The 12,852-nt window shown below is 46.1% G+C and overlaps 1 long non-coding RNA gene across 1 annotated transcript in view; it reads right to left on the bottom strand.

Annotated features, from left to right (window-relative positions):
* The window catches only part of LOC115086284, a 301,007-nt gene that overhangs the window by 167,201 nt on the left and 120,954 nt on the right, over positions 1 to 12,852 (bottom strand). The window contains exons 3-4 of the long non-coding RNA XR_003855207.1: positions 2,144 to 2,221; positions 312 to 449 (exon numbers count right to left, since the gene is read on the bottom strand). This is a non-coding gene — a long non-coding RNA (uncharacterized LOC115086284). The remainder of the gene's footprint in view (positions 1 to 311; positions 450 to 2,143; positions 2,222 to 12,852) is intronic.

Raw genomic sequence — 12,852 nt, 5'->3', positions numbered from 1 at the left:
CCGACCCAGGATTTTATAACATGCGCAAGCATGTTATAAAATTGGGCATACATGTGTGCGCGCCGGGTAGTGCGCGCACATGTACCCCCACGCGCCACCTTTTAAAATCTACCCCCGAGAGTTTTCCAGCTCCCTCTTATGGGCTGTTATGTTGTTTGCTTCTTGTTCATATAAAAAGGAGAAATATCTAGAGAGGGTGTGGATTTCCAGTTTAGTTTTCCAAGGAGAAGGAGTTGAATTGTATCGATTCTTTTTTTCTTTCTTTTAGTAATTCCTGTTTGGAAATAGAAAAGTGCTTTGCTTTCAGTTACCATTTTTATCGACGGAAGCTTCTATCAACCCTTCCTTCCATATTTTTGTTGGAGAAGAATGTTGGAGTTTCTAGTGGAGTCTCTCATCAGAGAGGTTCATCTTTATCCCATCAGAGGGGAATGGGTTGCCATCCATTCCTGGGAGGAGAAGAAGTTTAAGAAGTAACGTCTAATAATTCTGATATTCAAGGAGAAGGAGTAGAGAGGTACCTCAAAAAGGTACCACCAGGATTACATGACAGGAAAGGAGAGTGAAGATGAGCTTCAAGACATCAGAGTTAAGGAATGGTCAAATGGGAAAATTATTTTGGACCAACTATTCCCCAGCATTGTCATCAGATAAAGGAAGCTTCAAAACTGCCCCAGATTGGGAGGGACAAATATGGATGAAACTACGAAATAAAGTATTTAAAATCACAGATTTATTGAAAAAGGATTATGTAAATGGACTCTACCTTAAATAAGGACTTGTACCTTGTTATTAAGTTCAATTTAAAATCAATTATCAGTAAAGTTGTGTGGGAACCATATCAAAAGTCCAGGGTATTTTTACTGTCTACTTTAAAAATGATTAAAGCAGCACTGAGGGCCTTGGAAAGAAATTGCCTCTCTGACAGGGAATCTGGAAAAAGGGTGGGCTTGTGGTACGGGAGGAGAGGGCATCTTAAGCCCTGGAAATTGAGGAGTGCTCTTGGATTCCTTAATAATTGACTCTGGGAGCCGTGACACCTCTCGGGCTCCCTTCGGAAACTTGCCCCTTTTCCATTCCCGAAATAATTGCATGTTACACATTAATCTTGGTATTAATTGGCCGCAGCTTTTATTAACATAACAGTTAATATGAACTCAACATTATAACAGTTCACCCACCCGGGCCAACCCGACAGTCTCACTGCTACTGGAACCACGCCCCTCTTTTGTAGCCCGCCACGATTCTAGCAAGGCGACGTCACTTCCGACCCCCCCCCCCCCCCCCTGCGTTTACCAGCAAGGGGGCCCTGCCTCCAGGCGTGGTCCCCACCCCGTATTCAACCTGCCTTTTGTCAGCCCCACGGCTGACCTAGGTCTAATCTCTGTTGGCCCGGGTACCCGCCTCCAAGCTGCGACATTGCCTACGTGCAGGTAGGCGCCCCGTCCCCACCCTAATCCTTGACACTTTTAATCCCCTTCCTTGGGGTGGGTGGGTGGGATGCTGGTCCCCGGGGGGAGGTGAAAAAAGGCCGGCTGCAGCGCGGCTCGTGCCTTAAGTACCCGGGCCGACGTCATCAGGGCCGGCCGCGGCCATCCCCGATGACGTCGGCCCCATGCGTGGCCATCCCGTGCGTGGCCATCCCCATGCATGGCCATCCCATGCGTGGCCATCCCATACGTGGCCATCCCCGATGACATCGGCCTGCAGGAACACACACACACACACACACACACCCCCGTGCGTGGCGACATTGCTGTCATCATCGGGACGCACCGGTGCTCCGGTGTGCCTCGATGACACTGGCTCACGCCGCCCTCGGAGCACAGGAGCTCCCCGAGGCCATCGGCCCAGCGCCATTGCGCTGGGGGTTCCCGCCCGTCTTCGGCCCACGGCCCCAGGTAAGCAGTGGGCTCTTCGCATGCGCCGCGAGCCCACCTAGGACTTCAGCCCAAGGGTTTCAGTTGTAAAAACAGGAATTCCAATTTTTAAAAAAATGTCCACAAGATAAAACTATTTAGTGAAGCAAATAAGCAGATACATTGATTATAGTAAATTCTGCTCATATTTAATGAGAGGAAAATATTAGGACAACTAGCACTGTGCTATTTAAGTAAGATATCAGTAAAAGATAAATGTTTACCTTCCAGCCATCATTTGTTGCAGATACAGATTGATAGTAGAGAATCATCTGTGAATTTTCCATTTCTCTGTAATTACACTGAAAAACAGATCAAAAGAGCCATTTAACAACAAATAAACACCAGGCAAACAGGATTAAAAGTAATTAAAGTGAGCAAATAATCTGTGGTTTATTAATGGAGCTGTGAATTCTTAGAACAGTCATAAGAGCAACCCATGCAAGCGACATTGGGCTGCAGCACTGTACCATTCGTCTAAACAACCTGCTTGCATGAAACTGTAGTACCAGGGATCAACAGCTTTAAAATTGTTCTGATTCCTTTTATGATTTCTTTCTGTTCTTCCTCTTCTAAAATGCATCCCTATTGATTTCCTTCCCATCTGTCTCTGGAGAGCAAGTCATGTGTACAGAAGTATCCTAGTACATATCTCCTGCAACTCACCCACTACCAGCTCACATGCAGTGAGAGGGAAGCTGAGAAGATTACATTCCCTGGGTAGATTTATCCACATAAATATATCTGGATTTTCAGTAAGAAAGTACTTGCCCAGTGGGATTCAACTTATCAGTACCACAAATCTAATCAAATAACTCCTTAGTTACCTGCCTAGTTAGAGCAAACCAGAGAAGCCAAAGTTAAAATCCCTCTGACACCCTTTGTGATATTGAGCACTCTCCATTGCCTCAGATACAAACTTACCCCTAGATTTATCATTTTGCTATAAAATTATGAAAAATAGTGCCTGTGATAAAAAAAAAGGGCCGTGGTTAGGGTAATTTTCCTGATACCACATCACATAGCTATATTACTGCAATGCGCATTAAATTAATCACACCGCGATATTTTCACATAGCAAGATGAGAAGTGCCCAGACAGGCGTTTATCGCATTTTGGGCTGCTGCTGAGACAGAGAGAGAGAGAGGCTCTCATATAAGTGAACTATTTATACCACTGTAAGAAGGGCAACTAATAACTCGAGGTGAGGTTTTGGTGTGGCCTAGGTTTTGAGGGGCAGTTTTACATGCACAGTTAGAGGTACAAACACCAAAGTACACATCAGTGAAGATTTTATGTGATTCGAAGTGAAAAAGGTACACAAAGATGAGATTTGTACATTGTACTCTCGACCTAGCTTGATAGCAGCTAGGTCGAAAGTGCATCAATCTAGTTCGAAAGTACATTGTACAAATCTCATCTTTTTACATCTTTCATCACTCCAAAGCACATAAAATTTTCACTGATGTCTATTGTGCTTTTTGTACCTCTGACTGTGCATGTAAAACTGCGCCCCCCCCACCCCCCCCAGAACCTAGCCCACCACCAAAACCTCACACAGAGTTCAGAATGGCCCCTCTTACAGTGGTGTAAAAATCTGTTTAATATATACACCTCACCAGAGGTTCTCTCTCTCTCTCTCTCTCTCTCTCTCTCTCTCTCTCCCCCTCCCTCCCCCTCATATAGGATTTGCCATATTTGTCGCAAATCCTGTTTTGGGCATACCAGGAAAAAAAGGTGTAGTCAAATCCCACAACAGCATGCATTATGCTATTGCACGCAATGTTAAGCACCCCTCATTTTCGTAAACTCCTCCCACGTGACTAAATTTTTCATATTTGAATATGCAACTGGGAAATCACCCTTTCAAATTGTGTACGGAAAACAACTCAAACCACCTCTGCCTTTGCCAGTACCTGTCTCCTCACCTGCCACGCAGTTAACTGCCAACCAACTGGGTAAACTTTGGATATCCACTCAACGGCGGCTCCAAAGGGTCGCACTCACCTCTAAGCAATATATTGATCGGCATCGAAAACCCACACTCACTTTTCTTCCAGGGGACCGAGTGTGGCTCAGCACCAAGAATATCCATCTGAGACAACCCTCAAAGAAGTTGGCACCTAAGTTTTGCAGGTCCCTTTCGTGTAGCAGAGAAAGTGGGCCTGGTATCTTATCATTTGCGTTTACCTACCACACTATGCATTCATGATGTCTTTCACGTCTCTTTGCTGAAGCCGGTGATCCTCTCCAGGTTCCATCCTAAACCACCCGATTCTAGTCTGGCACCCACGGCCGAAGATCCCACCTTTCAAGTACGAGACGTTCTGGATACTCGGTTTGTCAACAGACGTTGGGAGTACTTGCTTGCATGGGAGGGATGTGGGGACGAGGACAATACCTGAGAACCTGCCCACAACATCTTGGACAAATCCCTCTTGCGACAGTTCCACTTAGACCATCCTGATAAGCCGGGACCTTTGAAGAGGGGGCGTAAAGGAGGGGGTACTGTTGCGATCCGGGTCGCCAGGCTAGCAACCGGGTCCTTACCTTGCTGCCGATCCCCCCGCTTGCGCCACGAACCGCAAAGAAGAGGGCCTGCCTGGCTGCATGGCAGCGGCGTCTCCCTCGTGGAAACGCCGCCGAGGCCCGAACCTGACTCCTCCCCCTGCTGGGGAACTCGCGCGCGCGAGGGCACGCTTCTTGTAGGTCCAGCACCCGGAAGTGCTGAACCCCCCTCTCCTGACGTCAGACGCCGGCCAGCTATTTAAACCGGCGCCTGTCTCTCCTACCTTGCCTTGCAATGAGGTCGCTTCCAGTGAGTGCTTAGTTGATGTTCCTGATTGTTCCTGCCTGTTCCTGCCGTGCCTTGGTTCCTGCTTGATCCTGCCGTGCCTTGGTTCCTGCCTGTTCCTGACTGTTCCTGCCATGCTCCGGATCCTGCCTGTTCCAGCCCTTCTCCAGTACCGCCTGTTCCTGCCTCCGCTCTCCTGGTCCTGCTCCTGCCTCTCCAGCACCTTGTCTTGTCTTCAGTCAGCCTCGACCACCGGACTTCCTCTCGTTTCTCCTTGTCTTCAGTCAGCCTCGACCACCGGACTTCTTCTCGATTCTCCCTGTCTTCAGCCAGCCTCAACTACCGGATCTCCTAAGTCCCAGCAACCCGGACCCCTACGGGCTCCTCCTGGGGGGGTCTCGGGTTTCCAGAGCGAAGACTTCGTCATCCGCTCTGACCTTGTTCCGCCTCCCGGCTTCCTTACCATCGGCTGGAGTCCTTCCTCCAGTCAGCCGGCCTAGGGGTTCACAGACTCAGAGAAAATATTTGTTGAAAGAATTCATGTATCTATGTTATTGTTTATTGCCAAACTGAAAAAAATATATATTTTTTGTTTATCCTACTAAAATAAAACCATTAAAACTTTTACCGCACAAATTATTTATTGCAGAGGGGTTTTTTTTTGGACCAACAACCCCTCAGAGGATGTTTTATCCCTGATTTCCCATCCTATCCCTGGGAGATGGACTGGGCAGGTCATTTTATTCGACCACACAATGCCCAGCAGGAAAGAGGGCTTTTAAGAAGGGACAACGCAAGGGAACATTGCGAGTCCCTATCTACCATCACACCCCTGCCTTCAGCCTAGGACATCCAAATACCAGAGGTGCTCTACACTAAAGGACTGGAAAAGGGATCAGAGGGAGAAAAAGGAGGCAGAAACTCTGGAACTCTTTGGGACCTTTGAAATAAAGCTTAGTGTGCATGCTAAGGAAGGTTAGAACATTCTAAAAATGGGGGTTCAGAATACATTAGTATTCTGTGTTCCCAAAAATGAGCAAGAATAGGACATTTTAGAAACATTTTGTAACTGTAATTTCTCTCTCTTGTATTCACTGACAGATTTGTCCTCTGCAAATCTGTGACCACCATGCGCTGTAACTTGAAGGTGAAAATTGAGTTTTCAGACTTTTGCATGTGCAGTACCAAATTTAGATTTGGACACCCCAGCATTCTTGTTCATCACTCTGCTCAGAACATACACACACATGCAAAGGTGGGCATTGTCTGCCTGGTCCTGCAGGGAGCTACAGAAGTCCTGGTGGGAATCTCCATTTCACTTATTCCAGCAACAGGGTCTCCAGGAATTCTTCGGCCTTCAGAATGCATTCCTTTTTTTCTGTTCCTGTTCCTGTCCTGTTCTTGTCCTGTCCTGTTTTTGTGCCCCACTGTCCCTGCTTCTATTCCTGTTCCTGTGGTTCCACGTTCCAGTGTCCTTGCTTCGCCCAGTCCTTGTTCATTTTGCCCTGCCTAGCCCAAGACTTGTCTTCTCTTCGTCCATGTCTTCATCTTGTTCTCTTTGGCCCGCCTTCTTGGATTCTGACCTCTGCCTGGACCTTCTAGACTGCTGCCTGGATCCGACCCCTGCATTGGACCTGACCTCGCCTTGTCTGCTGCCTGCCCTGACGTCTGGCTCATCTTCTGTATCCGCTGTCTGCTGCCTGCCTTAATCTTCCCGTGGTTTTGGATTCTGTACCTTAGAGTGCCCAAGGGATTCACCTGTGTCCTGCCAGCCACCAGAATCCAAGGGCTCAAGCTGCAGGGAAGCAGTTGGTATAGAATCTCCAGGCAGTTCTGCCTCCAGGATTATCCGCCAGCAGTTGGTGTGGGCCTAGTGGGCTTGCTTGCTGAGCTGCATCAACCTCACCACACTACCAGGGGTCTACCATTACTGAGGGCGTTACATGAGGCTTTGCATGTGCACTGGAAATAGTAGAGTATGCTTTCCTCCATCTACTATTTAGCATATGCTTACTAAAACCAAAAATGTAACACCTGGCTTTTATTTTTTCTAATAATTCCACAAGGTCATATAGAAAGGCATGATTAGATAGGGATGGGGCAACCACACCAGGAAACTGCAGGGAAATGTTAATACATTTTCTGACAAGGAGAAGTTTAACATAGCCCCAAGAAGGAGTATATTGTTGCTTGGAAAGCAGAAAGTCTAGAAGAGCCCCTGGGGCAAAGTTCTGAGAAGTGAGTGGGCCAGACCTTCACACTACCTGCATGCAGGGGTTTTGTAAAATCTATGAAAACAGCTCAGAACAGAAGGAAAACTAATGGATATATCTGAAATGCCATAAAAAGAAAACCCCTAAGTAAAGTCTGAGAAGGCCTGGCTCAGTTAAAGGACCCTGGCAGGATTCAATATTACCATACCCAGGAGGAAAATGTTATATTGGAACCTATGCAATAAAACTTGTGTTAAATGTTTTAAATGTGTGTGTTGGAAAATAATTAACTTGCACATTAAAATGTCACTTACTATGCAATGCAGGAAGATTTAGCTTAGATATGGTAATAAATGCCTCTGATAATGTATTCATACTATTATTATGCACAGAAACCTCAAAATGCAATGACTAAATAGCTTAACCATGACAGGAAGCAAAATAGTGACCACCTGCAATGCCTCGCAATCTGCTTATATTTCAAATTAGTTAAAATATGAGCAGACTGTGAGGAATTGCAGGAGGACCTTATGAGACTGAGACAACTGAGAGGGAATAAGAGGTTTCCAAAATCATGTGCAGTGTGCAACGCGATAATGGGGAACGGATATTTACCTTTTCCAAGAGTTCTTGGACCAGGGAGAAACCCCAGTGAAACTTACTGGTCGCATATTTAAAATAAATTTAGGAAAGCATGTTTTTTTCAGTCAATGCACCATGAAGATGTGGACTTTGTTCTTGGATGATGTGGTCAAGGTCAACAGTAAAGCGGTTTAGACAAGTTTGTAGATGAAAAGTTTGTAGATGAAAAGTTCATTAGCAATAATTAGCTGAGCAGACGTGGGATGGTCGCCTCTTTCTTCTGGGAATAAGTAACAAGGAAAGGATCTCTCCGTTAACATCAACTGGGAACTTCCAAGCGACCTTGGTTGGCCACTATTGAAGAAAAGATGCTGAGTTCGATGGACCATTGGTCTGAACCAGCATAATACTCCTTATGTTCTTATAGAATATGAATGTGATAAAACTAAATATAAAATAAGTTTATTTAACTGCCCTAGACCGGGGGGGGGGGGGGGGGGGCTGTGCTGTTGCCAGGTCTGTGTCCTCTCTCTGTGGTGGCGCTGAGAGGCTGTAATTATGCAGGGGCCCTGAGGCATAAAAAGAATTGGCCAGATTAAAAAAAAAAAAAAAAGAGTGAGCCCCGGAGGAATGGAGGGCTCTGGGCGGCCTGGAGCATTGCTGCAAGGTTTTTAAAAATATTTTTTAAGGCCCAGAGGGAGAGGCAGCCTCTTGATGCCAGCGGCTTTGAACCGTGATTAAAAAATGAAAGTGGCAGTCTGCTGTGATGGAGAGAAGTGCCGCGGGAGCCTGGGGAGCTCCCCGTGGCAAGAGAATGTGGCCATAGCGAGGCGGGAGCCGGAACGAGCGTCTCTTGAGGATGCAGCTGCCACCCCGCCCTGATCTGAACAGAGCCACAAATGATCAGGAATAGCTGATGCTGAATCAGCTTGAGCGTCGCTGCATGGCTGCAGGCAAAATAAAGCAGCAACAACGCTCAAAGATAACGAGCCCTCTTATTTATTTATTTATTGAATTTTATATACCGTCGTTCAGACGTACCATCGCAACGGTTCACAAAGTTAAAAGGAAATACAATAAAATAATTACAAAATTAAAATGACATAGAAAAGTGATAGAAAATACTCTTAATCAAATAGCAATATTAATAAAATACATAAAATAAAGGAGAAAATGAAGTAGGTCGCATGGCTGATCTCAGTCAAGGTCATTATAGGCGTTACTAGATAGCCATGTTTTTAGATCTTTTTAAAAAATTTTGATCTCTGATTGGAGCCTTAGTTCTGTTGGTAACAAGTTCCACAGTTTGGGTCCAGCTAGTGAGATTGTTCTCTCTCTTACCTGGCTTAAATGGGTAGAGTTCACTGATGGAATAGTTAAAAGGCCCTTGTTAGCTGATCTTAAGCTTCTTTGTGGGATGTGTAGACGAATGGCTGCATAATCACACATTCCATTCTTTGTCTCTAAAGCAGCGCTGCACATATCTAGTAGTGCTTTAAAAAAAGATGAGATCGATATTTAAAAGCCATTTAAATGGATTATTTAATAGTTATCCTTCTTAATGACTTACCCGGCTATAGGGATGTGCAGCCAAAATGTTTTCGTTGCGTACGTGATACGAATTCGTGGGGGGTCAATTCCGTTTCATGCGGAAGTATGGAGAATTCCATAAGTTGTCAATCTGTAAATACGTTACTACGGCGAGTTAAATTATTGTCCCAGCTAAAATTAAAATTAACTACAACCCCCCACTCTCCTGACCCCCCCAAGACTTACCAAAACTCCCTGGTGGTCCAGCGGGGAGTCAGGAAGCCATCGCTGCACTCGTTTGCCGGTTTCATCATGGTGCCGATAGCCTGTGTCACAGGGGCTACCGGTGCCATTGGTCAGTCCCTATCACATGGTCACCGGCGCCATCTTGTGCTCCTACCATAGTAGCCCTTTGCCCTCACTATGACGGCGATCGGCGCCATTTTGAGTATTTGCATCGGACGGCGATTTTGAGTCTCAAAATGGCGCCGATCGCCTTTGCCCTCACTATGTGTGTCATAGTGAGGGCAAAGGCGATCGGCGCCATTTTGAGTATTGGCTTTGGACGGCTGGTGTGCAAGGAGGTCGCTCCCGGACCCCCGATGGACTTTTGGCAAGTCTTGTGGGGGTCAGGAGGCCCCCCCCCAAGCTGACCAAAAGTCCCTGTGAGTCCAACCGGGGTCCCAGAGCGACCTGCCGTCCGATGCCAGGACTCAAAATGGCGCCGATAGCCTTTGCCCATACTATGTCACAGGGGCTACCGGTGCCATTGGTCAGCCCCTGTCACATGGTAGGAGCACAAGATGGCGCCGGTGACCATGTGACAGGGGCTGACCAATGGCACCGGTAGCCCCTGTGACACAGGCTATCGGCGCCATGATGAAACCAGCACCGAGGGTGTGAGAGTGCAAGGAATGGCTCCCGGACTCCCCGCTGGACCACCAGGGAGTTTTGGTAAGTCTTGGGGGGGTCAGGAGGGTGGGGGGTTTACATTTTTATTTAGGAGGCCGAATAAAACAGAAATCTGTTTAATACGTGGGGAGTCGCGATGCGTTTCGCCTCCCCACGTATTTAACAGATAGCAAAAAATAAGTTGCGGATTACAAATCCGTGGAAAATGGATGCACATCCCTACCCGGCTATGGATAACATGGGTGCGATCCGTGGGTAGTAATGTTTATCCGGCTAACTAGCCGAGCCGCACAGCAGCTGAAAATGGACCCCGATAAGTAATAGCAGTAGTAGTTGCACTGGTCTACTCAAAAAAGTAAGTGAGATGGAGATTGCCACCAGGACTTCGGTGGCTCCCTGCAGGACCAGGCAGGCCATGCCTACCTTTGCATGTGTCTGAACGTTCCAAGCGGAGTGGTGAAGAAGAATGCTGGCACGCCCAAATCTAAATTGCTGCCTGTCTCCATAGGCACCGTGCATGCCAACGCCTGAAAACTGAGTCTTCACCTTCAAGTTTTTAGCGTATGATGGCTACAGATTTGCACAGGACAAATCTATCGATGAATACGGAGAAACAGAAATTACCGTTACAAAATGTTCCTAGAATGTTATCACTGATGTGTATTCTTCTTAAGACTTGCTGCATTTTAATTGCTGAATCTATTATAAAACCTAAACTTCCATAACAGTACACAGCTATGTCTGTAGCACATTGTGTTAAACTGAATGTGATGGTCTGGAACAAAAAAAATGTATCTGACCAATAACTGGAAGCTACTGTTCCACTTGTATTAAATCAAATTAGACATATTTTTGGACTGAAAACTGTCTATTGGGCTCAGTTTTCCTCTGATTGCCTCTGGAACCAGTCCTGCTCAGTGATATATTACTCATTGATGCTTCATATTTTAATGAGATTACCCAATTTTCTCTTAAAACATGTCCACTGATACTGCATGAACCTGCTTACTAAGCAGTTGATTTCATACCCTTACCAGTAAATTATGTATTCCTAAAAATCAGACTGAATTACTGTTATAACATTATATTGCTGTTTAAGAGATAACTTTCTAATCAAGAAATAATTACCAAAGGATGGAGCATTTCCTGACATTTAATGCCCTATTCGGCGGACATGAAAGCCCATAGCAAAATTACAAGCTTTTAGCACAGATAAGGCATTAATGGAGAGTAATTGCCCTGCCCATGAAGGATGATTGCATTTCTAAGCAAAAATGTGCTTCATTTTTTCGATTTTCTAAGGAATTTTTTTTTCATATTAAAAGAAAGCCCTCAAAGCAGGCTTCTTTTAAAATTTTAATTCAGTGACACGTGGCATTTTCAGGGAATTAACCTCTGGGATCTATTTCCAAAAGGTTTTTTTTTTTTCATTCTCTGCCTAAGGCATAGAGCTTTTAAATAGAGATGGGCAAGATTTTTTTAAAAATTAGCCAGAATCAGGGAGGGTAACTTTGAAAGAACTCCATGTGGCCTCATATATGCACATATATGGCCTCGTGGAGATCCACGAAACTATTTTATAACCAGCGCATATGAGGTGTGCACAAATTATAAAATACACATATGCCTATCTCCAAACATGCACACGAATACCTGCAATGCATTGAAAGCACATACCTTTACTACCTATTTCAAAAACAGATGCAGGTATATTTTACATGCAAAAAATCACAACTTGCTCGCATAAAACCATGTTTTATATTCGGAAGTCGGTAATCTTACATTTGGCAGCTCACAGGATGACCCCGTAAGCTGTTGCACTCACCCCAGATCTCGATGGCCTTTTTCCGCAGCATGGACGCTGCCAATGAGGGAGCATTGATGAGTGTGGCACATTGCACCTGGATGCCACCATCTTCCTGCTCCATCCTTAGGCCCCCTTATGTGCACGGCGCGTATAGAGACTAAAAGGGTCCATGGCGGGAAGACCCCCCTCAGTGCCCTGTGTTGATATCACTGGCCCTCCCTATATAAGGCTTCCCAAGATGATGCCATGACGCCATAGTAACAGATCTCCTGCCAAGTGCAGTGCAGTACATGTTGCTCCTACATTCAGCCATTCCTGTTTTCCTGTGCTTTAATGTCTTCTGTTGCAGTGTTCCAGTGTTCTAGTTCCAGCTTTGCCTAGCCCAGTCTCCCTCGACTAGCCTTGCGTTGCCCAGCCTGCCTCATCCAGTCTTGCCTTGCCCAACCTGTCTCATCCAGCCTCGTCTCCTCCTCCCAGTCTTTGTTTGTCTTCATCCACACTGGCCTGATCTCCTGGTACTAACCTCTTATCTTGGGCCTGACCAAGCTTGCCTGCTGCCTGGACCTGAACTCTAGCCTTAGATCTAACTATACATCTTCCATCTGCCCCCAGCCTTGACCTGTTCCTGGTATCTCCAGCCTGTTGTCTGTCCTAACCCTGGCATGCCCTTGGACTCGTTCTCTCTCTACCACCCTAGATACCCCCTTCCAGGCGCCAAAACCCAAGGGCTCATCCTGCGGGAGCAGAGGTTGGTATAGGTGAAGCTCCAGTCGGTCCCGCTTCAGGGCGCATTCACCAGCTGTTGGTGTCGGCCAAAAAGTTTCACCTATGAGGTGTCATCAATTAAGCCACAGCACTAAGGGCTCACTCCCAAGTCACTCATCACAGGTTTATTTTAAAAAATGCATATGGAATTGAAATCACTCCCCCATCTCAACCAGTTCTTCTCCAGGTCATCGAGACCCTGCTAGGTCTGTATTCCGTCAATTGCCCCCCCCTCCCCCCCCCCCCCCAATTCACCCATATATATCAGATGAGTCTGATATCAATTGTGCAAGATAGTAGGAGTAAATTTCCACGAATAAGTTGACAAGT

The sequence above is a fragment of the Rhinatrema bivittatum genome, chromosome 2 (assembly GCF_901001135.1).
Source record: "Rhinatrema bivittatum chromosome 2, aRhiBiv1.1, whole genome shotgun sequence".
Taxonomy (NCBI): domain Eukaryota; kingdom Metazoa; phylum Chordata; class Amphibia; order Gymnophiona; family Rhinatrematidae; genus Rhinatrema; species Rhinatrema bivittatum.
Note: the sequence above shows the minus strand (reverse complement) of the source record. Positions and strands in the feature narration are given on the sequence as shown.